The following is a 27,710-nucleotide window of genomic DNA, read 5'->3' on the forward strand; positions in this document are numbered from 1 at the left end:
CGGCCAGCAAGGGCAGGACCCCAGGAGCTGCAGGACCTACCACAAGAAGTAAAGCCACCTCAGGATCACAAAAACAGCCTGGGAGTGAAAGAGGAGGCTGGGGTCCATTGAAGTCTGAAAGGCCAGGGTCCCCCAGCCTATGGCAGGTTAAACAGAGGAGGGCAAAGCCTGGCCCTTCAAGGGGTCTGCTGGGGAAACGGACAACCTCACAGCACTGGGAGCGGGGGACAGATTACTCTCATTTACCCACAAAGAAAGCAAGGAGCAGACAATGGGATAATATGTCCAAAATCACACAGAAAAGAGTACGTCCAAATCCTACCCAGGTCTGTCTGATGACCCCACAAAGTGTGATTTTGTTGTGTTGATGTGTTGCCACAGCCCAACCCTGTCTGGAGAAGAGAGGCACTGTGCCTTGTCCCCCAAGCGTACCTAAAAGTGGAAAAAGACAACGCAACTGCTGCTGTGTGAAAGGGCACGTCCCACACATCCTCCGTCTTTCCTCATCACGCTGTTTGCTGAAGGGATGCTGGGGACACAGTGGATGGTGGACCTGGAGTCTGACCATGAGGCTGAAGCCCAGTTTCGCACCTTCATCTTCTGTGTCTTCTGTCTTTTAACCTCTCAGTTTCCTCATCTGTGAAATGGGAATAATGATAACAGTTCCTGTCTTGAAAGTATCCTCATGAAAAGCTGTGTGATTGACAGTAGGGAAGGCCTCCATCAAAGACGTTCCGTGCATCTGTTGGGCTGGGTTTTGCTGTCATCATTGGGGCGGTAACCCGTGCAGTTTCCCACCTGCATTGTCACCGGCGAAGGAAGTCCTGACTCCCGGCCACAGTCGTAACCAGTTCATGGGGCCGGACTCTGAGTCTACGGTGTGACCCGACATCACACCGGGGGATGTCCCCTCCCCCTGGGGACTCATCATCAGACCCACCTGAGTTGCCTGGGCTTTGGTGATCCCACTGTGGGGCGGGGCCCTTGGGGTCGAGAGAGCTGGAGCCCATCAGGGGTCCCGGCACCGACCACCCGGGCCACTCAGGGTTTCTGCTTCTGTGGAACTCTGCGTCTTGGTCCAGCTCTCCTCCAGGCCGGCCTCCACCCTCTCCGGGCCAAATGACCCGTACCCTCCCCATCACATCCTTCCTGTCTGTGTGCCAATGCTTCACGGACTGTTGGAGCCCAAGTATGATTATGTGAAGCCCTGCGTTTATTGCGACAGCCTCCCGGGGGCACGCTCATGATTTGGGGGGCGAGGGGGCCTCGGAGTCTTAATTCAAACAGTAGCTATCAGTGGAATTTTAGACCGAGGCATGAGGGTCACCAGGCTTGTTCTTTGCTGGGGGGCTGCTTACAGATGGAGTTCTGCCCATGACCATGGTTTCTCATTCTGGCTTTGAGCAGGAGTCCCACCTGCATACGTAGACACCATTACAATGTCACATATACTGATGGTGAACCTACCTATTTTTTTGACTTCTCACTTTGTGTTCACTTAAGTAGGCTCACTGGTCTACACTGCATGGCACACCGCAGTCCCATCCATACCATGCCATGTCCTGGACAGCAGAGAGGTGGTCGGTGCCAAGCCCAGTGACCCTCATTTTGGAAATGTCCCTCAAGTCCAAGCCAGTGGATGCAAGAGGCAAATGAGCCTTGTTTCGTGGCCCTCATCCTCACCCGCTCCCGGTCTGCCACACCAGGGCCAGCCAGCTGCGTGCACACACAGGCTGCAGCCACAGACATGAACATAAAAGGCCTTTGCCTTCATGGTACTGAAAGCATCATGCTTTTAGTCCATGCAGTACAGGGGCCATGCTTTGGGGATCACTGGCCTATACCGAAGAGTGTATAAATAAATTCATCAAGTATACTTCCTTCTTCCACTAATTTTGTAATTTAATAAAAAAAAAAAAAACTTTGCTTGATATGGTCCATCTGTTATATATCGAAGGCGTGGGCATTACTGCTTTAGGTTAAATATAATTTTGAAACGTGCCACCTGGATACCATCATCCCCTGAGCCCTTTAAACTATGTTCTCTTGGAAAGAATGTGACATGGAAGGTGAACATGGGGTCTTTTCTCCCCATTGTAAATGAGCGTTTTCTGTCCTCTAAAAATCAGAAGGATATTTTTACTGTTATGATTTTATTATGCTTCTTTATAGTGTCGTTTGCTTTCGTGAAGTTAAAGGAAGCAGTGAAGTGGAAACCAGTAACAAATAGGGCATGTTGAAATCGAGCTCCAGAGTTTAAAGTTTCCGTTCATTTAACTGGGGAGAAGAGCGTGTGTTTGTTTGGATACCTAACTATTGGGATAGGAGAGGTTCATCTGTCTAAGTTAATATCCCCTAACGGAGCTGGAAATTAGCATACATCTCTTTAATTACACCTGCTGCTACAGCCTCATGGACCAGCCACACACACAGGATGGGAGGGGGTGTCCTGCCCACCTGCCCCCCGACACTGCCTGTTGCTGGAAGGACGTCGGGCCCCCCAGGAAGCTCCAGGCGCCTCTTCCCCATCACTGGCTTGAAACCCACATGGCCCTAAGTGACCAGCCTCCATCAGCGTGCTCAGCCAGCGTATCCTCAGAGCCGTACCATGCTTGGCGCACGGATGTGCACAATAATTGTTGAATGAATGAATGAATGAATGAATGAATGACAATTTAACAAGTGCTCGTGATCCCTCCTCTGTGACATCACATGGCACATGGACTAACATTGATCTCCAAAGCCAAGCATTAATAGGCCCCATGGAAACCACTGTGGCTCCCGTAACTGCTCCCCCTGGAGGCTGGGAAGGGAAGGGCCCCTCCTGCTGTGGGGTTATACGTTCATTTCTAAGCCCATCATCTGGAGGTTCCGTTTATTCACTTGCTTATCATTGCCGAAAACAAATGATCTGGAGCTTAAATGTCTGACAGTCAAGAAATGGTTGAGGAAATAATAGAATTGCAATGCACTAAGTTGCTATTTAAAATGATGTTTATCCAGCAATAATAACGTTAGAAATGCTTATGATCTAATATTAATGGGAAACAAAATCGTCTATGCCATATAAAGGCATATGAAGACTATTGTGGTAAAGGCGTTTTTAAAAAATCAAAGAATTCAAATACAAGACCAGAAGAAAACAGCAAGAATGTTAACTGTCTTTGGGTGATGGGTTTATGTTACTTGATTCTCCTTTCTGCTTCTCGGTGCTTGCCAGATTTTCTATAGCTAGCATCTACTACTGGTTCTATATTAAAAAATCATAAAGCTTTTTTTTTTCCTAAGAGGAGGTGATCTGTAGTCACCTCTCTGCCCACAGCCAGCTGAGATTGCTGTTTCTGGTTTTCCTGAAGAGGGGATTCTGGCGATACCTGCGTGTCCAGGAGGTTTTCCCCCACCCGGAGGGCTTTGGGGTGTGTGCTGCAGAGGGGTGCGGGCCTCAAGCCCCATGGCAGCTGCCCCTTTCTAGTGATCGAGGACTGAGTTAGTGTCCAGATACCAAGGGCCAGTGGAAGAATGGGACCAGAGCCCCTCTCTCTGCTCTTCCTGTTAATGATTCAGGCCCGTACACTGCAATGCCTCCCCCGTTACATTTCCAAGGCGTTTTACAATCAATAACTAATTGATTTACGATCCTCTAAGAAATAGTTAGGTGTTATTTTCCATCTCATTAAAATGCAGCTTGAGCTTCACCCATGACTGACATGGGGATTCAGCTCTGGTTGGGGCTCCTGGGATGAGAAGGTCAGGGCGGGAGGGTGAGGAGGATTTATAGATGCTCCTGGTGCAGAGGGGAAAGGAAGACAGTGGGACGGGAACTCCTAAATGCTGCCCCCAGAGCAAAGCTACTGTGGTTGGAAGGGAGGGACCATTCTGTGTTCCCCCAAGGAAATTTCTCAGTGTACATGGTGTGAATTCACTCTAGGGATTCTAGTAACTGGTGTGTGTAGGAAGGATTTTCCAAGGGTCCTTGGAAGTCCTGTGAGAGCCAGAAAGCCCCAATGGTTGTGGTTGTTACTGCTAATGTGCCCCCCACATGGACATACCTTCTGGATGGCATGCCCAAGGAAGCCGACCTATATTCATATATTTCCTATAATGTTTCATTTCTAAAGAAAAATCTTGAAGGTTTTATTTAACAATGTCTAAAACATTGCTGTCATGGGGACCAAAGTCACTTTTTAAATCACTTATTGAAGTGTCAGTCATTTGAGTTCACAAAGATAGGGTAAAAAATTTTATCACAGTACCATTTAGTTATAAAAGCACTGGAATCCATCTCTGCCAGAACTTCCAGTGCACGTTTCCTTTGATTTGTTAGCATTTCTGAAATCCAGCAATTAAACTTGCTTAGAAAGGTAGTCAGGCAAATGGTGCTCTTAGCCTGGGTCCCCATTTAGGGTCTCCTTCATTCCCACCAATCCTGCCCACGAGACTCCAAGGGCGCCCCAGATGGCGCCAGGTGCCCTGCTCTCTGAATGTCTCGGTCTCTCTCTTCCCCAACTCTCTGGCTCTCCCCAGGCTTCCAGGCAAACCCACCACATCATCACCCCTCTTCCGGCGCTATGGGGTGGGGGAAAGGGGGCATCCCCACGCCAGTTTCAGGGAAGAGGAGAGGAAGGGAAGGACAACGGAAATAGACTGTGAGACCCTCAGGTCGGGGCATGAAAGGCAGGAGGGAGAGAATGTGAGATCGTTCCAGAAACGTAGAAGGGGGTCACTTTGGAACACCCTTGGGTGCAATGCCAGCACAGTTGTCATTCCTCCTGCAGGGAAAAGGGAGCCATTGATGGTTTCCAAGCACAGGAGTGAGGTGATCAGAGATGTGGTCTTGGAAGGTCCTGCAAGAAAATTATAGCTGGAGAGAAGCAACCCACCCTCCAGCTGGAAGTCAAACCACCCCGCTGGAGACCCCTCCTCTTTCCTTCCATTCATGAAGACTTCTTTCTCCCCTTTGATGTGGCTTCTCTGTCCTCACGCGTCTCACTTTCCCGCTGGTCTGGCAGCATCTTGCAGGCAGGTTTGTGTCTGAGGTACCTCCCCGACCAGCGTGTATGGCAGTAATCCGTGCCCCCCATGCTGCCTGTCTTGCTGCCTGATTTCAAAGCTGCCTTATCTCGAAAGAGATTTAGGGCAAATTGTGGGTGATTAAGAAATCAGATGGATGTGTGGATGAATGAAGGAACAGGTGAGTGCTTGAGGGAATGCCAGCTTTCATAGTCCCAGGGGCCCCTGCCTCTCCTGCAGCCCACTCTGCCCAGAGCTGGCAGTGCCTCTGGAAACCTCTGGGCATGAAAGCCTGAACGAGGGGGAGACTCCCAGACTCCTGTTCACTTGTCACCTGGCACCAAGCGGCCCTGCCTCTCATATCCAGGTTCCGGGTACCCCCGCTGACCCCTAGACGCCCTCTTCATGCTTCTCACCACATTCCTAAAGGATAGAGGCTTTCTTCATTGCTAGCTTTGCGAAGATCATTAGAGCAGAAGGGTTACGCCCTGGTCATGCCAAACCACACATCCTCGGCCTCTCCTTTAGAAAACTAGAAACCCTCCTTGTTTTAAGGTGATTAAACTGTGGTCTGCCCAGATGCACGGTTCTTTTCCAGCCAAACCTCCATATCATGACCTACCCCAGATCCAGTACCTGGGGAGTTTTGTTCTACCTACTATACCTTTTCCAAGTGTACTGGACCCCTGGGCAAGAGAGCATTTTTAAAGATTCCACCTCTGTACTAATATAATTGAAGAAACTGGGCTGAGAAGAAATACAATGTGTTTTAGAAAGATAAGTAAATACTGGGCCTCCCGGTTATGTATATATTTTACAATAGCCTGTACCCCAGGATCTTTATTTATGATATTGAAAAGAAACTGCTTGGAAAGCTGTAATAACTTTAACTACAGCATAAAGGAAGGTAAGATTTAGCATGATTAGCTTGTCATTATGTTATTTGTGCTGTATAGATACAAAAGTTCAGAATCAGATATTTTATGGGAAATCATTACAATTCTGAAAACGTGACTGAACTTTTCCTAAATATATCAAAAAAGAACAGCTTGTGAGCATATATAATTGAAAACAAAGTTTATGAGGCGGTAGATGTCTACAAACATCAACAGAAATTTAACAGAACTACGTAAAATTTTGTGTTTTGTCTGTCACACTCAGACGCTCCCCTGCGTGTATCCACTGTTCCTGTAGTGAGTGGTGCTCAGCCCATTTGCAGATGGGTATAGTGATTTGATGAGAAGGTTTATGGGGTTTGAGACTGATGGGATGGCCATGTACAGCCATGCAGGTTGTGCACTGAACAACTGCAGGGCACCCTTTTGCCATAGAGAATGATGTGAAAGGCCCTTGCTGGAGTTCACAGTACAAGACCCGCACAGCAGTAAGCAGTTCTTCTTGAGCCATCACCTTGATGGGGAAGCAGAATCCACTTGTAATCCCCCAAATCATACAGCTGAGAAGGAAAACCTAAAGCCTTGTGCACTGTTGATGGGAATGCAGATTGGTGCAGCCAGCCAGATGCTTTTCCTCCCATATTCCTGCTCCTGGGTGCATCTTTCTTTGACCCCAGTGTATGTGGGTTGGAACCCGTGCTGCCTTCTGACTAACAACTGGGATGGTTGCTTTTGCCATTTTTGGATTTGCATCTGAGAAAAGGCTCAGCCACATCCTCCTCTGTCTTACATGATGGGTTCCTAATGCTTTCTGGCAGAACATTAACTGGTTTCTCAAAAGCTGCTCATGCTAACGACCTACAACTACTCCCTGAAACGTGCTCTCATTTTAGGTCCAGCAAAAACAATTCCATGCCAACAAATGATTTAGAACTGACAAAAAATATCTCACAAATAAAATAGACACAAAAAAGCAGTGAGTTGACATCTGTTATGACTTTTGAAAATGTCCAGATCGGTATAGATAGATTGCGGGGCTACCAACCTTTGTCGTATTTAAAACATCCTCAAGGGATCCCCACTCTGGAGCTGGAATTGTCTCTGCTGATTCTTCCCTGCTTAACTAGTATTTAACACCATCACACACATCAACACACATTGAATAATTACAAGAACTTGAGTCTCTTCTAGAGAAAGGAAAATAAGATAATTTAGGAGGTAGAAAACAAGACCTAAGAGAGGAAAAAAATATTGTTGGAATTAGGACTGTTTAACCCAGAGGGAAAAACGACTGTCTGATGGGTCACTAATTCCAGCAAGTTGACTGAATACTTTTACATAGGAGACTGACCATCTGGTTTCCCCTTCCTGAGCACAGAAAGGGAAATGATTTTCAATTGCATCAGGAAGGATTTAGGTTGGAAAATAAGGAAGAGTTTCCAGATGCTTAAGTTTATTAAATACTGACCTCCGAGAGGCCACAGCATCACTTTTTGGAAATGATTCAGGGTACGACAAATTCTGTCCATCCAGGCTGCTTTGGGAGCAGTCTGAGTGGAGGACGTAGGATGAGTGAAAGGACCTCTTTGAAAAGCCTTGCTACCCTATTTGTTGTACTAAAAGCACCTCTTAGAGAAGCACACATAATTCCCAGGCTTTCAAACTACTCTTACTGGCTCGCGTACATAGACCCTTCCTAGAGGCAGAAAAGGTGAGGTACCTGGTTCTGGCCTCGTCTCTCCTGTGGGTGAGTCATGAGATCTGCAACGTGTTGGGATACCCAGCCCTAGTTTCCTCGTCTGGAACCACTCTCGTGGAGGTAAACATGTCGATGAACAGCTTGCTATGTGCACCTGCTGTTGTTTTTATCCTGCTGGCTTCCCGTCCCCTGGATCTGGATCTGGAATCGACTTCCCTAATTGCAGGGGAGGGAACTCAACCAAGGTGGCAATCTCCTGTCCTCTGTCCACTGTGATTGGTCCAGGGGTACGTGTGTGTAACCCAAGGTGGGCCAATCCGTGTTTTACCTGTAGGTTTTACCTTCAGTGTTTTACCTTCAGTGTTTCTGTGTTTTACCTGAAGGTACTGGGGAGAGGTCTTGCTTTCCTTGCTGGAAGCAAGCTGGCCAAATGGAAGTCCATGACTGCCTGAAGCCATGTCTCCACCACCTGGAGAAAGCTGTTTGTATAAAAATCCCCCAAACGGTGAGAGGCTGAAAGGACAGCGAGAAAACACTTCAGGCCCTCAAGTCAGCCCAGAAGATGGCCCTCACCCCGCTATCTCCCCTTGGGTTTTGTGAGTTGATGGAATACTTTTCCCCCACCTTAAGCTAATTTGAGTTCAGTTTCTGTCATTTGCAACCCAAACGTTCTGGTGAATATGGAATAGAAATGAGGTCCCAAGGATGGGGGAGCTCATCTAGGAGGAGCCAAGGGCACAGAAGACAGGGCCCAAGCTGTTCTGCATTCGGAATATCTTTAGCAATATCTATTCACACCTCAGGGGAGAGAAGAGAGAAAGGGGAAGAGAGAGCGGGCAGAAGACTGGAGCCAGGAACGTGGCAGAAGGCAGGGCACAGCCTGGCTGAATCTGCGGAGGCGCTAACGTGCCCTTAAGAACAGCAGTACATAATGTGGGGTTTTTGAACGCTTGCTGCCCAAAGGGCCTACTCCTAGGACTGTAAATTTCAGGAAAAGTTCTTCCACGTGGAAGCAGCCTATATTTGTGGCAGCTGGAAGGGAGGTGTAGGGTCAGAGCTGGGCTCACCATAATGTAGCCATAAGGACTAATCACAAGCGGCAGAGTACAGAAGGAGAATCTCTCAAGCAGGAAATCAAGAATTCTGGTCTGATCCTCTCATGGGAAGCTAAGCCACGGGCTGTTTGCAGTCACTGACGGATAGTCTTTTTGATTTCCAGAGGCCCAGAATGGGGAGTTGAGTCACTGTGATCCTAGATGGTATGGGACCTGGAGATCCCAGAAGACACCTGGTCACAAAGGAACAGGCCTTGTTATCAGAGGAGACATTAAAATGTAGCCCAGGTAACCTCTTTAAGTGCTATGGTTTATTCTGCTCTAAGGAAGTGTGTGTGTACGCAAGTCACTAAAATGTTCTCCTCTGATGGAATCACGTTGCACGGGTGATCCAGGACCCACACGTGAGCATCCATTCACAACAGTTAAGCCAGGCCCTTTCCCATTTTGCATGGGGCATTTTGTAAACAAAGGACACTCAGCAACAGAGGAAGGTTTCCCCACGTCTTCAGGGGAGCCGAGCAAGATCCAGAATCAGACAGAAATTGTGGACAGGACAGCATCCGTAAGCCAGCACAATTATTGCACCTAAATTGCAGAATGGTTAAAAGCAGCTTTCAGAATGAAATTGATCTGGGCAAAAATTGCCGAGAACACTGTCTTAAGGAACAAGCTACCTTTTTTTTTTTTATACCATCTAAGCTTATTCTGAAATGACTTAACCATTAGATTTTAACAAGAAGATTTAATGGGCGAGAAGCTAAACTTCCATTAAGTCGTTTCAGACACCCCCGATTCATATTTACTAATAATGATGATTTGCAAACGCTCATTCCTGCAACCCAGAATGGGCAGCCCAGCAGGCAGATGCCATGCATGGAGTAATCTCCATGAATAATTGCCTGTCCGCATGGCATACTAAAGGGAAACATCAAGGTTACAAGATAATGCTTTGGTCTGCTGTCTAACTTGAAGACACAAAGTGGAAAACCAGACTTGAGGAAAAAGCTTTTAGACTTTTCAAGTTTACATGAAATTTGGGAATCTTAACCCTTAGGGTGGGGCTTGGAAGGATCAACAGATGCCCCGAAAATGTGCACCAGATTTTTTTGCATGTCTGTATTATGTGCCTTTTTTCTAGGAAGAGGATCCATAGAGAGGACACGACCCCCCAAACTTTTAAGAATCACTGAATACATGTACTTTTACCAGTGCGCCCCAATAGAACTTTCTGGAATGATGGAACTATTTTATATCTGCATTATCCAGAATGTTAGCCATTAGCCACTCATGGCTCCCTGAGTGCATGAAATGTGGCTAGTGCAACTGACAAACTGAATTTTTAACTTTATTTAATTTTAATTAATTTAAATTTAAATTTGAAAAAGCAAAATTGTAGGGATTAAAAAACAGATCAGTGGTTACCAGGGGCTAGGGGTTGGGAGCAGTTTGACCACAAAAGAGGAGACTGATGGAATAATTTGGAGTGATGCAACTCTTCTGCATTTTGATTGGGGTGGCAGTACTTGACTCTATGCATTTGTCAGAGCTCATGGAACCCTACATCAAAAATAATGATTTATTGGGAATCCCCTGGCGGTTAGGACTTCATGCTTCCACTGCAAGGGGCATGGGTTTGATCCCTGTTTGGGGAACTAAGATCCCACAAGCCGTGTGGTGCAGCATATACATATATAGTGATTTATTATATGCAGATTGAAAATAAAATTTTAAAAGATGTAATTGCCTACATGTGGCTCGTGGCTACCATATTGGTTGTGCAGCTCTAAACCATCACTTTAAAAGACCTACATGTGTAGGCATCACCAATGATGTAACTGAACTTTCCTGACTAACAGAACAGCCATGGTGACCTGAATGTACAGCATTAGCCTTGGTAAGTTCCAATGACAGTAGACACCTTATTCAGAAGCAATCTCAAACTCACGTGCTCATGGAAACCCTTTTAAACACAACTCCAATTTTTTCCCTTGTGACCGTTTATCAGTTTCCTAAGGCTGCCCTAACAAAGCACAGCAAACTGGTAGCTTAGAACAGTAGAAATTGATTCTCTCCAGCAGACCAGAAGTCTGAAATCCAGGTGTTGGCAAGACTGGTGTCTTCTTGACTGCTCAGAGGGAAAACCTAGTCTATGTCTCCCTTCTAGCTTCTGGGGGCTTCTGGACATCCTCGCATGCCTTGGCTTGTGGGAGCATCACTCCCATCTCCATCTCCACCTTCCACCTTCACAGAGCATTCTCCCACCTATGTCTCTCTGGGTCTCTGTGCACAAATTTCCCTCTTCTCATTCGGACACTAGAAATTGGATTTGGCCCACCCTAACTCAGTATGACCTCATCTTAATGTAATCACATCTGCACAGATCCTATTTCCCAAAAAGGTCATATTCACAGGTACCAGGACTTGAATGTATCTTTTCAGGGGACACAGTTCAACCCATAAAAGACTACAGTCATTGTTGAGACAGAATCCCTTTCCCAGTATAGAGCATTCCAGACCAAGTATGGCTTCACCTTGGACTTATCTTTAATTTCATTTGTGTGTATGCATCTGTGTGTGTGTGTTTTCCATTTCAGCATTTTTACCATGACATGAGTGTCCTGTCCGTGGCAAAGGGAGTGGTGCCTGGCCAGTGCCCTGCTCTACTGGGCCCTTGCCATTCAGGAAAAACTTCCCTTCATTAACTGAAGGACAGGCCCTGAGGCAGAGATGTGGCCTCTCCCAGATCAGTGGCCCTTGAGCTGGTTGGCAGAACTCTGGGTACAGGGGCAGGGAGGCCATAGGACAAGAGGAACTGGATTTGATGCTAAAGCCTCTCATTACAGGTGACACAGAAGGACTTACTTTACTTTTTTTTTTTTTTTTTTTTTGGCGGCACAACGTGGCGTGCGGGATCTTAATCCCCTGACCAGGGATCGAATCCACAACCTCAGCAGTGAAGGCACGAAGTCTTAACCACTGTTGGTTAAGGGCTAATTTCAAAAAGGCTTTCTTGTCCCACTAACATGTCGCACAAACAAAAGTTTCAAATATCAACAAAAGGCTTTTATTCCCTTAGGCCAAAGTTTTCACCTCTAGAAAAAGAAGGTAAAAAAATGTCTTTTAAAAGTAAACCTAGGGGCCTTCCCTGGTGGCGCAGTGGTTAAGAATCCGCCTGCCAATGCAGGGGACACGGGTTCAAGCCCCAGTCCGGGAAGATCCCACATGCCGCGGAGCAACTAAGCCCGTGCACCACAACTACTGAGCCTGCGCTCTAGAGCCCGTGAGACACAGTCACTGAGCCCACGTGCCACAGCTACTGAACCTGCATACTCTGGAGCCCATGTGCCACAACTAGAGAGAAGCCCATGTGCCGCAACAAAGATCCCTCATGCCACAACTAAGACCTGATGCAGCCAAATGAATAAATAAATAAATGTATAAATATTTTTTAAAAAATGAACCTAGGTATATACTCAAAACAACTGAAAGCAAGGACTCAGATATACGTACAGCAATGTTCATAGCCGCATCATTCATGAGCGCCAAAGTGTGGGAATATTTGACATGTCCACTGATGGATGAATGGACAAACAAAAGGTGGTCTATCCATACACTATCATTCAGCCTTAAAAAGGAATGAACTTCTGACACGTGTTGCAACATAGATGAACCTTAAAAACATTAACATTGGGCTTCCCTGGTGGCACAGTGATAGAGAGTCCACCTGCCGATGCAGGCAACACGGGTTCGTGCCCTGGTCCGGGAAGATCCCACATGCCGCGGAGCGGCTGGGCCCGTGAGCCATGGCCGCTGAGCCTGCGCATCCGGAGCCTGTGCTCCGCAACGGGAGAGGCCACAACAGTGAGAGGCCCGCATACCACACACACAAAAAAAACAAAAAAACACACATTAACATTAAAAACATTACCTTAAAATAAGCCAGACACAGAAGAACAAATATTGTATGATCCCCCTTATATGAGGTGCCTAATATAGGCAAATTTATAGAGACAGAAAATAGAATAGAGGTTCTCAGGGCCTGGGGGAAAGATGGAATGGAGAGTTAGCGTTTAATGGATACAGTTTTAATTTGGGATGATGAAAAAATTCTGGATGTGTATAGCGGTGATGGTGGCACAACAACGTAAATGTGCTTAAAGCAGCACTGAGTGGTACACTTAAAGTAGTTAAAGGAAAAAAAGTTAAAGGAGGATTATATGTTGTGGATATTTTACCACCATCAAAAAAATAAAATTATTACTCCTCCCCCGGGACTGTCCCGGGGAACCCCAGGTGCAGAGTCTAGGAAAGGCCTAGAATAACAGTCAACATTAAAATGGAATGTAAAAAAAAGAAAGAGAACAAAATCACTGGGACTAAAAATAACTTTTTAGAAACAAAAACGAAATATGATCGGACTGAGGCTGTCCATGCTACCTACCGGCTACTCATTTGCTGATTTATTCATTCATTTAACAACTGTTTACTAAGGACCTACCACTTGTCAGGAGAGTGTGATACGATGGGCAGAGCACATGCACAAGACCTGTTTCCTCTCATCCCTGGGCTTCGAGTCCAGAGGCTGGACGTGGGGTTGTGCCACCGGGGGCCCCTTCAGAACGGAGCCGCTCTTTCTCCCAACTGCTGGGAGCACTGGCAGAGGATGCTGCTCAGCTGAGTCTCCCTCCAAGCCTCACAAAGGCAGTCGCCAAGCCTAAGGTCATGCATCCCACCTGGGGGCAGCCCACAATGACCAGTCCATGATGGGCCATAAAGGCCTGGCCAAGGAGCTCATCCCCAGGAAGGCACTCCAAATCCAGGGCCCCCAGGGGATGAGCCGAGGCCTGAGTTAAACTGCATCACATCCACCTTCTCCCTTCACCCGATCTTGCTTTCCCACCCCACATCCCCTGCTCCCCCATGGGGCTGATCTGAAGGGTTCTTCCCAGTACCTTCCTGCACACAAATCTCCTTCTCAGCATCTGATTCTTGGGTAACTCGACCTAAGACAAAGGGACAACAACACAAGTTCATAAACAGTGATAAGACAACCCTGAGTGAGCCCCACCAGGAGGAGGGATAAACTGTCTTCCTAGGTGGCCTTGTTTTCTGGGGGCAGATTTTATTTGAAACATGAAGAACAGAAAAGACTTCTAGTGGCCACAGGTGGGAGGGCATTGTACAAGAAGGGTCAGGCCTGACACAGACGAGAAGCCAGGGGCGGGGCCTGGGGTGTCCCAAAGACAGCGGGGAGGCTGCTAAAGACATTATCCTGTGAGTAAATCAAGTAGGATGTTAGGACCTGGGGAAAACCAGGAACTCTGGAGAAAAGAGCTGGGAAAGATTATGTGTATTCAGCGTGGGGGTCTGAGAGGTGGAGAAAATTACCTGATGATAAATTGTTAAACTGTTAAAGACACAGCAACATCTTACCCTAAATGCTTTCTTTTATAAGTTCCATATGGGTACATGCAGGGACCTGCAGGAAAAAATGGGAAGGCATATATCTAACATCCCTTTTCACAGATGATGATTCGGACAAAGACATGGAGTGAGGTTAAGCAATTTGTCTAAGGTCAACCATTTGTAGATTTATATTCCTTCAGGGCAAGAGGGGCACATAGCAGCATACTTAACAGTAACATTGATAGAATTCATAAGTACGTAAGAGGATTATTTCACGAATTTTTAAAAGTTATCCAAGTCCTTCATGTAACAAGCAAAAGTCTGAGATTCAGAAGGGTTAAGTAGCTCACCCAAGATCACAGAGCTTTAGCATTAGACGGGGTTCCAATTCTCAGGACCAAGCAGCTATGGAAAGTTCTATCAGCAACATAGTGGGATTTGGTACTGAATCCTCCTCTGGGTTTAGACCAGTTTTATAAGCAGCCCAACAGACCATGCCCTGGCTCGGTCGCCCATGACTGGTGAGTGGGAAATGTAGAAATTGTTTTCTTTAGTGGGCTCCATTGAGATCCAGAAAATGTTTAATGTGGTCCACTCTTGAGTGATAGATTGCATCAAATTACAACCTTCACATCATGCTGTCTTGTGACTTGGAGCCCTCTCTATAGCATGTAAGCCGGTCACGATCCCAGATCACTCAGCTGTCCAGGCTCATCTCCCCCTGTTCTGTACCACCTGTGTGGGCCCCAGCAACATAGAACCCCGAGCCATCCCCAGGCCACCAGTCTGTCATGATCCAATGCCTTTGCAATGTGTGTGTTTCCTGGCCCCTGCTTTCCTCTGCTCTGTCAGGGAAATCCTATGTGTTCAAGACTCAACTTAAAAAAAAAAAATCTACACCTATATTTATAGCAGCAGTATTCACAATAGCCAAGAGGTGGAAACAACCCAAATGAATGGATAAACAGCATTTGGTATATACACACAATGGAATATTATTCAGCCTTGCAAAGAAAGGACATTCTGATGCAGGCTGCACCATGGATGAACCTTGAAGACATTATGCAAAGTGAAATAAGCCAGACCCCAAAAACAGATACTGCATGATTCCACTTATATGAGGTCCCTAGAGCAGCCAGATTCACAGAGACGGAAGGGAGAATGGTGGCTGCCAGGGGGTGGCGGGAGGAGAGAAGCTAGGGGGAGTTATTGTGTAATGGCTACAAAGTTTCAGTTCGGGAAGATGAAAATGTTCTGAAAACTGATTGCACAACAGGGTGAATACACTTAGCACTGCTGAACTGTCCACTTAGAAATGGTTAAAATAGTAAATTTTGTTATGTGCATTTTACCACAATTTGGAAAAAAACATTTTTAAAAAGTCCATCCTCTGCAAAGGCTTTCTTGCGTCCCCACGTGGGGTGATCCACTCCCCACCCCCAGGTCTGCTTCAAGTCTTCTGGACACACTTGTATTGACACACTGACCACGGCCACCATGGAACTACTAACCGAGGTGCTTCCTTCAACAAATGAGGGGCCTCTCAAGTGGAGAATGGCATGATTCCTGTTGGTCTCCGTGCTGGACAATAATTGTTGCTCAGTTAGGACCCTAAGTAGGATGCTATCATGAGGCGTCAAGCCCTCCCTAGCTCTTTGGCAGAATCATAGGTCCATGATGCCTCTACAACTGACAAGCCATTTGTAAGGAACAGGCTTGACAGATCGAACACTTTCCCTTTGAAAAATGGAGATGAATAAGAAAATATTGAGCATCCTGAACGCATGGGAAGATTTACAGAGACACTAACGAGAGCCCAGCCCTGCCCAGCTCAACTCTGCATTGTTGGCATCTCGTTCACCTCCACAGCCTGCCTCCCCTTATGGGGGTCTGCAATCTACAAGCCTATAAATATCACAGTAACATATGACTGGGAGTGTCAGGGATGTCAGCCAAAGTGGTACAGGTGTCTGTTGAAGAAGCTTGAGGGTGCATCCCAGTGAAGGATGGACTGGAGACGGGAAATGCAAGTGTTAATTACAAGGCTGGGGTTTGGGATCCAGGCGCAAAGGCAGCCTTGGAGAGTGGAGGGAAGACAGGGCAGAAGAGCTCCGGCGGCCAGGAGCCGCTCCTGGGCCTCTCTTCCTCCTGAGCTGTTTCCTGCTCTCAGTGCTTGTGCTTTGGGCCCAGTGACGAGATGTTAATCGGGTCCTAACACAAGTCCCCGCATGCTTTCAAAGTCCCCCTTCCCATTCTCCTATGGTCAGCCTCCGACCTGGGCTTCGGATGTGAAGAAAAAACAGCTATAGATGGGGCAAGTGCCCCAAAGAGGGTGAGGAGTCAACCCAGAGGTGTGAGAGGAGGGGGTTCATCGGTGGGAGCTGGGTGAAGGGGTCGCAGTTGACGTAAATGATCATCTCAGAGCCAAGGTCACCCGGGGGGCTAGCACGACGCATACGAGACCTTCAGGGCAAACGATCCGGGGGCAAACGATCCGGAATCAAACAGCAATGCATGGACCCAGCTACATGGCTTGGCTAATAACAACCACAACGGTAACTTACACTGGTTGGACACTTGCTCAATGCCACACACTGTGCCCAGCATTTTTATATTTTTTTGCGGTACGTGGGCCTCTCACCGCTGTGGCCTCTCCCGTTGCGGAGCACAGGCTCCGGACGCACAGGCTCAGGGGCCATGGCTCACGGGCCCAGCCACTCTGCAGCATGTGGGATCTTCCCGACCCGGGGCACGAACCCGCGTCCCCTGCATCGGCAGGCGGACCCCCAACCACTGCTCCCCCAGGGAAGCCCCGTGCCCAGCATTTTTAAGTGGACTATCTCATTTCATCCTTTAAGAACTCTATAGGGGATGTGCCATTATCCCCACTTTTCTATAAAGAAAATTGAGGCCCTGAGAAGTCAAGTGAGCTGCTCAAGGATCTGTGTGATATCAGAACAAATGTGGAGAAGCAGGAAGCGAACCATCATAAGTCAAAATAAAGAGCTGCAACCTCGGGGCAGCTGAGGAAACACACGCTGGAGATGTGATAGCAGCTGTCGTCATCACCAACAGGCAGAGGGTCAGGAGCTGGGAATAAAATACCACCTGGGTATTCAGCATTCACGTTAATCAGAGGGTGGGCTGGTACCTCAATAAAGGGGGCAGTAGGGGAAGTGGGGGTGAGATGTACGGCCTGCTCCTACCCGGGGAGGGTGAGCTATGGGCAGGGAGCCCATGCGGGCTGCACACTGGAAGCCGAGTGACACAGAGCAGCTGCTGCTCTCAAGGCAAGGCAGGCTGCCACCCCAGTGTCTCCCCCTACATACTCCAGCAAGACCTCGGCCACAGGCAGGGTGCATCTGGGTCTGGCTGTTCACAGACAGCCATGTCCTCAGGGGAAAGGAGAGGGCAGTCCCTGGGCAAAAATCTTCTGGGGACTCTGCACTACATTTCAAGAATCTTCAAGCCTAAAATTACAGGCTTAATTTTTAAGGATCACTCAGTAGAACATGCAATGAAAATGACCAAGTGCATTCCCCAGCAGATACTGGGGGAAATACACTGACTCAGATTATCTTAGCCCTGGAGCTGTGCTGCATGAGAGAAGCTCACACCACATCTCACACTCAGCACACATTTAGTGGGGCCCTCCGTGTGCCATGGGCTGTGCTGGGTCCTGGGCCTATAAGGTCAAAGAAGACCTGGGTTCAGCCCTCAAGATGCTCACATATGGGGGTGATGGGTCAGGAATGACGTGGACTCTGCAGGAACACACTGGCAGGTCACTGTCTGGGTTTGGGGACACCCAGACCTTGAGGCGGGAATTGGAACGCAGAGAGCTACTCAGCAGGTGCCAACGATGCTAGTAGGGGGCAGAGAATAAGACCAGGGAGGAAAGCAGCCAATAAGGATGCGTTATCAAGCCAGCATCCCTGTGGGGTGAAGGAGCTTCATCCTGCTGGGGAAGCTGGGAGCCAGTGTAGGACACCTGCCTCTGAGCTACCCCACCGGAGGACGAGGAAGCTGGGGCATTTATGCACCAACTCCCACCAGTCATGGGCTAAGCCTACTCCAAAAGCCTCTAATTCTGACCTGCCACTCAGGTGACAGCCGGCTCCATGGGCAAGCAGAATCCCTCGGGGGGCGGGTGGGAGGCTATGCTGGTGTTGGGACTCTGGCCTATCTGCACCAGAATGGCAAAGGTGAGGGGACGTGGCCAAGACGCTCCTAATGTCCCCCCAGGGGTCACACACCTCCAAGTGGTTATTTTTAAGGGGTTTGTCTTGCCTCACACGCTGGAATATTAACCCGTCCAAGGACAAAGGCCCCTCCTACACCTCCCGGCATCCGGTCACATGTATTGCCACATATTTGACCAATACCCTGTGCCCAGTGTCAGACTGGGAGGGTTCCATGCACCATGCTCCCCAAGGACTCTGCTATGAAATCTTCAAGCGTGTTTCATAGAGAAGGAAACAGACTCAGAGGGTCAGGGCTGGGGCGTGTGGGCCGTGGGTGTCGCTCATAGCACACCCATGCGGTCGTGCAGACTTCTACATGAATGGAGCCTCCTAGTTTTGTTCAGTGTGAAGCCTGGGCAACTGTGTCCCGGGGACCTAGGTGAGAAAGGGTGATACCTTGCCAAGCATCCCTCTGCTAAGAAGTGGCAGTGTGGGCACCTGTCGGCTCCAAAGCCCCGACTCCTAGACCCTGCTTCTTTCCCTCCACAGCCCTGGAAGGCACTTCACAAACAAAACCCATCTTAACTCTTTCAGTCCCTCGGGCTGCTGCTGACTCATGCACCTTCATGGCTTAAAGGATTTGCGCAAGTCATCAGCCCAGGCCAGGGGGTGGCATGAGTCATGATAGGCAACAGGCAAGAAACAGAAACAAGAATCAGAGAGGGGGAAGTGAGCAGAAAAAGCAGAGGTCTTTGGAAGACGACAATGAAGCAGGTTTAAGAGGCAAATGGGCAGCAGGAGAAATGAGGGAGACTTAGACTAAGGAACCGCACGGTATTTCCAAAGAACCCAGAACTTTTAAAATAAATTTATTTATTTATTTATTTATTTATTTATTTATTTATTTATTTATGGCTGCGTTGGGTCTTTGTTGCTGTGCACGGGCTTTCTCTAGTTGCAGTGAGTGGAGGCTACTCTTCGTTGCGGTGTGAGGGCTTCTCACTGTGGTGGCTTCTCTTGTCGCAGAGCACGGGCTCTAGGCGCGTGTGTCAAGGTCATGCATGTGCTCCACTTGGCCAGTCAAGTGATCCCTCCTCTGTCCTTATCCCAGCGTCTCAGCGACCTTCACAGTGGGCCTCTCCTGCCTGCTGGACCCCACACTTTCTGGGCTTCCCTCCTGGTCTCTGAAGCTCCTTCCCAGCCTCTCCTCTGCTTCTGACCCTCACTGAGGGTGTATCCAGGGTCTGCTCTGGGTCTCCTCCTCCTTCTCTCTGCACATTCTTCCCGGGTATCTCATCCTGTCTCCAGGCTCTAAACACCTTGTATTTGACCCCTGAATCCATATCTCCTGCTCTCATCTCCTCCTGGAATTCCAGATTTCTAGATCCAACTGCTTATTGACATGGTTCCTCACATGTCTAAGAATGATTTCAGACTCAAGAGGCCAAACAGAATTCTTTATTTCCCTCCCTTGCCCTCAGCCTGCATCCTTCCTGCATCCTCTCCATCTCTGTCATCACCACCCCATCACTCACCCAGATTTCCAAGCCAAAAATCTTGGAGTCTTTCTGGCACCCCCTCTTTTCCTCCCTCCCCACTCACAGCCCCTTCCTGGGTCCTGTTATAGCCCCCACGTGAGGGTGGACCTCTACACCTTGATCTCCAGAGATCTTCGGCGCCTCGTAATGGGTATCCTGCCCCAACTCTTAGAGGCAGAACTTTAAAAACATTAGATGTGTTCCTTCTCTCAACCTAAAATCCAAAGGTCACCACCACATCTAGAATAAAACCCAGCCCTTATCATGGCCTGCCAGGCTTCTAGGCTGTCTACTTCTTAACCCTGACCTGTGCCTCTCTCACATGGTTCATGCTTTGCCAGCCACGTGGCTGTGTCTGTTGCTTAAACATGCCAAGCTCATCCTTCACGTCGGGCCTTGGCCACCCCTAGTTCCTCTCCTCAAAATGTACACCCCTCACCTGGGCATCACGGAGTCCCATCTTAAAGGTCCTCTCCCCGTCTCCATCCTCTGTGACCCCCTCCCACTTTTATTCTCTGCAGAGCCCACCTCCTTCCTTCTCCTGTTTAGAGATTTGTTTGTTCACTGTCTGTCTCCCCAGACTCACTCACCGTGGTCACACCAGCGCTTGGAGGAGTGGCTGACCACTGTGGCCACTGAGAAGCACTTGAATGAACTCAGAATGGACAAATGTTTAAGTTGACCCAAACCAAGAGCAATGAATCTGTGAAGTCTCTTTCAAAAACGGGCATCCCCAAGAGTCTTCTGAGAACTAAGCCGCCTACAGGAACAGTGACATTACCATTCTTCTGTCCCCAAAGACCAATGATAAAAGGAAAAGCACGCCCAGAAGTCCCGTCAAGGACATTGCCTTCTGATTCCTCTTCTAAGTCAATCTCATCCTTGTAATTAGCTCCTTTCGCATTACAGAGTCAACCTGAGCTCGATGGTAAATCAATGACACCAGGAATGAGGGAGAATAAGTGGGCCCATCTTACAATCCTCAGGTTCAAACTTCAAAGAAATGTATGTGTGTTTCCTCTCTAACTCTTAACTCTTGTGCTGGCCACTCAGTGACGTACAATGGGTGATAACTTCACAATTGTGCCATTGATCAACTGCCTAGGTTTTCTTTCATTGAGATTTGGATTTTGCTCTATCATTTTTCTGTAATTCTACGTCAGGATGATATTTCAGTAAGAAAACCTATCTGAAATCAGAAGTATAGGTCTTAACTTTAGACATTAAAAAAAAATGCACCGAACAAGCAAGGTTTTGTGGAACTCTATCATATAATAATCCAGAGGTCAGGGCTTCCCTGGTGGCGCAGTGGTTGAGAGTCCGCCTGCCGATGCACGGGACACGGGTTCGTGCCCCGGTCCGGGAAGATCCCACATGCCGCGGAGCGGCTGGGCCCGTGAGCCGTGGCCACTGAGCTTGTGCGTCCGGAGCCTGTGCTCCGCAACGGGAGAGGCCACAACAGTGAGAGGCCCGTGTACCGCAAAAAAAAAAATCCAGAGGTCAGAGTGGCCCACAGCTGTGCAAAGTCAAAACTTAGTGTTGTTATTGTTCAAAGAGGGAAACTCTTTGGATGTGTAAAGAGCACAGAATAATAAGCCAGATGGGCTGCACTTGTTAAATGAAAAATAAGCAGGACTTCTCCCTAGAGGTAGGATTTCCTCCTTGAAAACAGTTGGAACTCTCAGACCCCATTTGACCTAGAGCCGGAGACTTTCTCCTTCAAATTCATATTTTAAAACCTTAATTCAGTTTATAATATGTGTTGTCTTAAAGTCTGATGAAGATAGCGTTATTCGTGTTGTACTAAATACTAATAATCAACTTCCCAATATCATCGTATTCCAGATGTGGATTCTGTGACTTAAGGATGTGGGTTGAATGGAACCACCATCCCATTACTGCCGTGTGACATCTTACTTGAGGACATGCCACTCCTGAATGACTGAGGATGAGGTCATTCATTGTGTCAACCACCAGAGTCCTATTGAGAAGATCTTAGTTCTTTGTGGTCTCTTATCTCATCTCCCATCTTTTCTATCAACTCCTTTCCTAACTCCCTACCTGGGGCCAGGCCCACCTCACTTCTCCCTGGCAACACTGTTTCACCACCCAGACGCTTCACCCTCTTGACAGACATCTGGAGCCCAGCCTTAGCCACGCAGCCCCTGTGTCTGGTCTGCAGGACAAATGCAGTCACCAGGTTGAGACTCAGTCGACATGGTGGGATGCCTACATGAACCCGAGCAGCCGTGACCTTCCCCCTTCCCACCTTTCCAGCAGCCCTTCATCGCTCCTCACCCTTCTGTCTGGACTCTACTAGACCACAGGTGACTTCACGTCTTCTCAGCTTTACTCACACCCCTGTTGGGTCTTCTTTTTTTTTTTTTTTGCGGTACGCGGGCCTCTCACTGCTGTGGCCTCTCCCATTGCGGAGCACAGGCTCCGGACGCACAGGCTCAGCGGCCATGGCTCACGGGCCCAGCCGCTCCGCGGCATGTGGGATCCTCCCAGACTGGGGCACGAACCCGTGTCCCCTGCGTCGGCAGGCGGACTCTCAACCACTGCGCCACCAGGGAAGCCCTGTTGGGTCTTCTTGAAGGGTTTTTCTCCCCTGCCCGCCTCCCTGCCCAGCTCACATCTACTCATCTCCTGAAGCACAGTATCACCTCCGCTGGCGAGTCTTCCAGGCCCTCAGACCTGGCTCCAGGCCGCTCTCCTGAGTGCCCATCAGACCCAGTGCACACAGTGTGTTCCCAATAAACTCTTCTGGTCCACTTACCCCACTGGACGGTGACCTCCTTGAGGGCAGGGTCAGGGTGCTTTCTGGCACAGAGCAGACACTCCACAAAGGTTAACCAAATGAAGGTTGAATGGATGGGCCTGTTACTACAGTGACGCTAAAAGCTTTTGTAAAAAAATGCTAGCTCCTGTCATCTGGACCAACAGGACCCAGACAAGCAGCCAGTGTCCACACTGGGGCAGAGCCTTCGAGGAAAGGTAAGCTCACTTGTCGGGCCACCATGGAGGTGGCACAGGAATCGAAGGAAGAAGCTGTCTCTGTGGTTCCAAACATGGGGGCTCTAACTAGCCTTTCAGTGAAGAAGACAACTGTCCTGACCTATGTACGTTTGCTCGGAGGGGCCATGAACAGAAACAAAAGAAGAAAGAGATTGGGAAAGGAATCTGAAAGCGAAGATGTAAAGAAAGATGGTATTTAAAAATAATAACTGAATTAAAGGAGAGGCCATGAGGTATATGAACAACCCACTCATTCAACACAGGACTGATGGGAGGACACCCACAGGCAACCACCTGAGAGCTGGGAGATGGGGTTTCCCTCTGGAGGAGCCATGGCAGGAATCTCCACCCATCGAGTTTGCTTCAGTGCCTGTCCTGGGATCAACAAACAACTGACATCTCGGAGGTCCTGCTACAATAGAAAAAGCAGGCAATGACTATCCCCTAGGAGGCCACTCAGTGTGCCCGCTGGGCCTCACAGGGGGGATCAGCTAGATGTGTCCTAGTTGATGTCCCCATGTGCCAGGTGCAGGACATCAACATTGCAGCTGCCGAAACTGAATCTAGGGTTGACCAGACATAGGAACAAATTCAGGTTAACAAAATTTCCAAGAGGTGAATGTATAAAATGATACAGGCCACATGTTCACTGATATTCAAAAATAAAATGCTGAGTTGCCTGCAAGACTCATGTCTGTGGATCTCTCATGATCTCTTGGAGGGAGACCTCAAGGGAAGTCACACCATCAATTGAAGGTCAGTGGAAGCACAGAGTCCAGCAAAGGCTGCTGCTTGGAGGACCTGAAGGCTAAGGCCAAGGGACTCTGCCAGCCAATGCCCCATCTTTATTGTAAGGTGGGCTCTAAGCTACCATCAGAAACTTGGATTTGAACTGACAAATTCTTGCTTTCTGTCTGCACCTTTTCTAGCCCTTCTCCCTTCCTCAGACTGGATATAGGGGACTAGGTTGAAGACTTTTTGGAAATAATACCCAAATTAGTGTCATAGTTTGGTTGCTCCCAAAAGGAGATACTGTGACAAAGATTTGCATGAAGACAGCTTTTTGGAAGGTGATCCCAGGAAACACAAGGAAAGAAGTGAGGAAAGTGAACCAGGAAGGGAGAAAAGTCGATGAGGTCCACGGATGATCAGGATGCTCCTTGGTCGCCACTGGAGTGTCATCTGAGATACCAGGTGGAAAACGCCCAGTAGAGCATTTACCCACTGAGCCCTCTCCCACTGGCTGAAGTTTATCCCTGGAGGCAATCACTCTCCACTCACTTCCAAGCTGCACCTGTGTGCGTCTAGGCATGTCTCAAGTGCCAAAGAAAGCCCTTCAAGCAGATGGGAAGAGAGAGAAACCAGAGTTCAAGGTGGGGCATTGTCAGGGTTCTGGGAGTTGTCTGCAGGTGCAGGAAAATTCACATGGGCCCATAGATGATGCTACAGCTTTTTATTCTCAGGTCCCATGGGTCATACACTTACAGCCAGCTAAACTGTTCCATAAATGGATAATTGGCTGATACTCAATTCTTTTTTCTTCCCCTTGAAGTGTAATCTTCCAAAAGGCTCTGTTCAAGCCACCACCCTGGTTTCATGGTCCCACCCCACTCAGCCAAGGCATTCAACCCCAAGAATAAAAGTCATAGTCCATGAAAAGATTATTCTTCTCTTTGTAATATTTTTATTCACTATAGACTATAAATGATTCATAACTTGATTTTCCCCACTTGTCACAAAATACAAATTTTCATTTCATTTTCAAGATTAAATTTTAAACTTAAACTAACCCCTTAAAAAGTAGAGTGATATCTAAAATAACCTTGCAGTTCATTTCTATTTTAATACAGAGATTAACAGACCTACCCAATATTTAAGATATCTTTTTATTCAATTAATATCTTAGAATTAAGTGTTTATTATCAATATTAATGAAAACTTCAAAAATTATTAATTGGGCCTAAATTACAATCAAGTCAAAATTTTCCAAATTAAGATGTGAGACTAAAACAAACACTTATCACCCCTTTCAGCTATGATATAATTAGGAAGTCAGTCAACCTACTATTTATTTAAAGTATCCATTCAACCACATTATAAACCATTAATTTTTAGGAAAAGTTCAGTTGCCAAGCTCAAGCTTCTAGAGTCTATTCTTTGTTCTTCCTCCCACTATAATAGCAAATGACAGTGACAAAATTTCTCACATCTGCTACCTCTAGCTGGAGTGCAATTATAGAAAGAGGGGACCATAATTAAAAGCCATCCGGAAGCAAAGATATAGGTGGATTCTGAGAACAGCAGTTGAAACCAGGAAGGGTTTTGCCCCTTCCAATAGCAAGTGACTGCCACGGACCCATGGGAAGGAGGACAAAGGGACTGGGGCAGCTCAGGGCCTGCCAGGGATTTCTTCTAGACCAGGGCACACACAGAGGAGAAACTTCAGGGAATGGAATAAATTTGATCAGGACAGGGACAATAGAGATGAAGGTAAGATCCAGGTCACAGTGGTTAAGGGGAATGGATCCCAGAAACCTTGCTCGGAAAGCAAGTTGCCATATCTTTTAACAAGACACAAAAGCAACAGAGGAGGAGTTAGAAGGACTCTGGGGAGTTAGACAAACCTTCCTGAACACTGCCTTAATTGGAAAGTGAAGGAGAACTAATTCCACTTAAAAATGAGCAATGGACAAGGAATGAAGTTAAATTCCATACAAAGTGACTATAAGAACAAGAACAGAAAGGGCAGAATAAACATCCCAATAGATGATCACAGCGTGCCAGAGAGATGAGACAACAGACAGATCAAAAGTAACCTATTATTTCAAGATAAGCTAAAATATATGAGTAAACAACATTTAGGAAAATTCAGGAATGAGATAACAGAACTTACAAAAGAAGTCAAAAAAAAGTTTGTATAGAAATTGAAGACTTGGGACTTCCCTGGCGGTCCAGTGATTAAGACTCCATGCTTCCAATTCAAGGGCGGGGGTTCGATCCCTGGTCAGGGAACTAAGGTCCCACATGCCATGTGGCACAGCCAAAAAAAAAAAAAAAAAAAGGAAGACTAATTTAGAAGGAACACAGTGGTGAATAGACAGAAATAATGCTTAAAGAGTAATAGCAGAATTTTTAAAAAATATTTTAAATCAAAAAGAAATTTAAAAAAAGATTTGAGAAAAAGTAGCCAATACTGAAGTAGGCAAAGAAGATTAAACATGCAGATAATAGGAGTCCCTTAAGAATGTAATCAAGGCAAGGGAAGAAAACAAATATTAAAAGCATAAGTCAAGAAAGATTCCCTGAAATAAAAAAAGGATATGAAACTACATATTGAAAGAGCATAGTACACACCTGAGACTACTGACCCAGAAAACCAACACCGAGACATGGTCTAGTAAAATTACTAAGTTTAAAAAATAAAAAAAGCCCCCAAAACTTTGGGCATCTAGAAAAAAAGAACATGGGAATTGTAAGGGAAAGATAATTAGACCACCTTTAGACTTTTTAACTGAAATACTTCCTGCCAGAAGAAAGTGGAGCACCTATTTAAGAAACTCAAGGAAAGGGATGGTAAGCCAAGGATTTTATATCCAGCAAAACTGACTTTCCAACATAAACACAAATTACTATGAACTTTCAAGAAAGCAAGGAACAGTGTTCCAATCAGCTATTCCTGAGGAATTTAATAGAGAATGACTTTCAGATCCCCAAATGATCAGACAGTCATGGGCATAAGGACAGATGGTGAACACTAAATATATCATTATTTGTAGAACCAGAAGTAAGTGAGGGTTGAAATGTAGAGGTCATAGTAAGTCATGAGGACGTGCTCTGACAATGTAGGTAGAGACACTGTGTTTTTTTTAATGGGGGATTAGAGAGTGTGGAGAACATATGCTCAAAAAATATTTAAATATGTCTGTGGTAGTATTAGCACTATTAAACTGTGGCTGCTGTGTGCTTGATAGGGGATAAGAGACATGCAAAATTTGGGGCCGTATCAATTCTATCAGCCCTTGTGTCCCTAAAAACTAGGAGTTATGGGCTTCCCTGGTGACGCAGTGGTTAAGAATCTGCTTGCCAGTGCAGGGTACACAGGTTTGAGCCCTGGTCCAGGAAGATCTCACACGCCACAGAGCATCTAAGCCCATGTGCCATAACTACTGAGCCTGCGCCCTAGAGCCTGCAAGCCACAACTACTGAAGCCCGCACGCCTGGAACCCGTGCTCCGCAACAAGAGAAGCCACCGCAGTGAGAAGCCCGCGCACCACAACGAAGAGTAACCCCCGCTCGCTGCAACTAGAGAAAGCCCGCGTGCAGCAATGGAACCAATGCTGCCAAAAATAAATAAATAAATAAATAAATTTATTAAATAAAAACAAACAAAAAAACTAGGAGTTACAGATATAGTAGGAGAAAACTGGAGAAGAGTTTATGTCAAAGCTCTAGAATCTTAAGGTTGAATTGGAAGATCAATATGAACTCAGGAAAAATTTTTTCATATACATATGATTTTTATATATATATTTTTTCATATGTGTATATAAAGTTGCTGAAAAGGCTGAGGAACAATAACTAATCCAGTAACAATGAGCATTCCTAGAGCATTCTTTCTCACTGAAAGAAACCAGCACTTTTTGGAGAAATGACTGATTATAGTCCTGGGGCAGAAAATATATAAATGGCCTGATATATCTTTTAATACCATATAGCACAAAAGCTATCAACAACTCCTAGGGTCATGTCAAAAGGACCCAGGAGCCAATGTGAAATGCCACCTTCAGACCAAAGGTGGGACTATACTTTCAATAATGATAATAACTGCAATGGATTGAAACCCACCCAATATGTTTAAATCCATAACTTCATAAAGTTAAGGCCAAAAAAAAAAAGGGGAC

Source organism: Mesoplodon mirus, assembly GCF_964341445.2.
Source record: "Mesoplodon mirus genome assembly, chromosome: 2".
Classification (NCBI taxonomy): Eukaryota; Metazoa; Chordata; class Mammalia; order Artiodactyla; family Ziphiidae; genus Mesoplodon; species Mesoplodon mirus.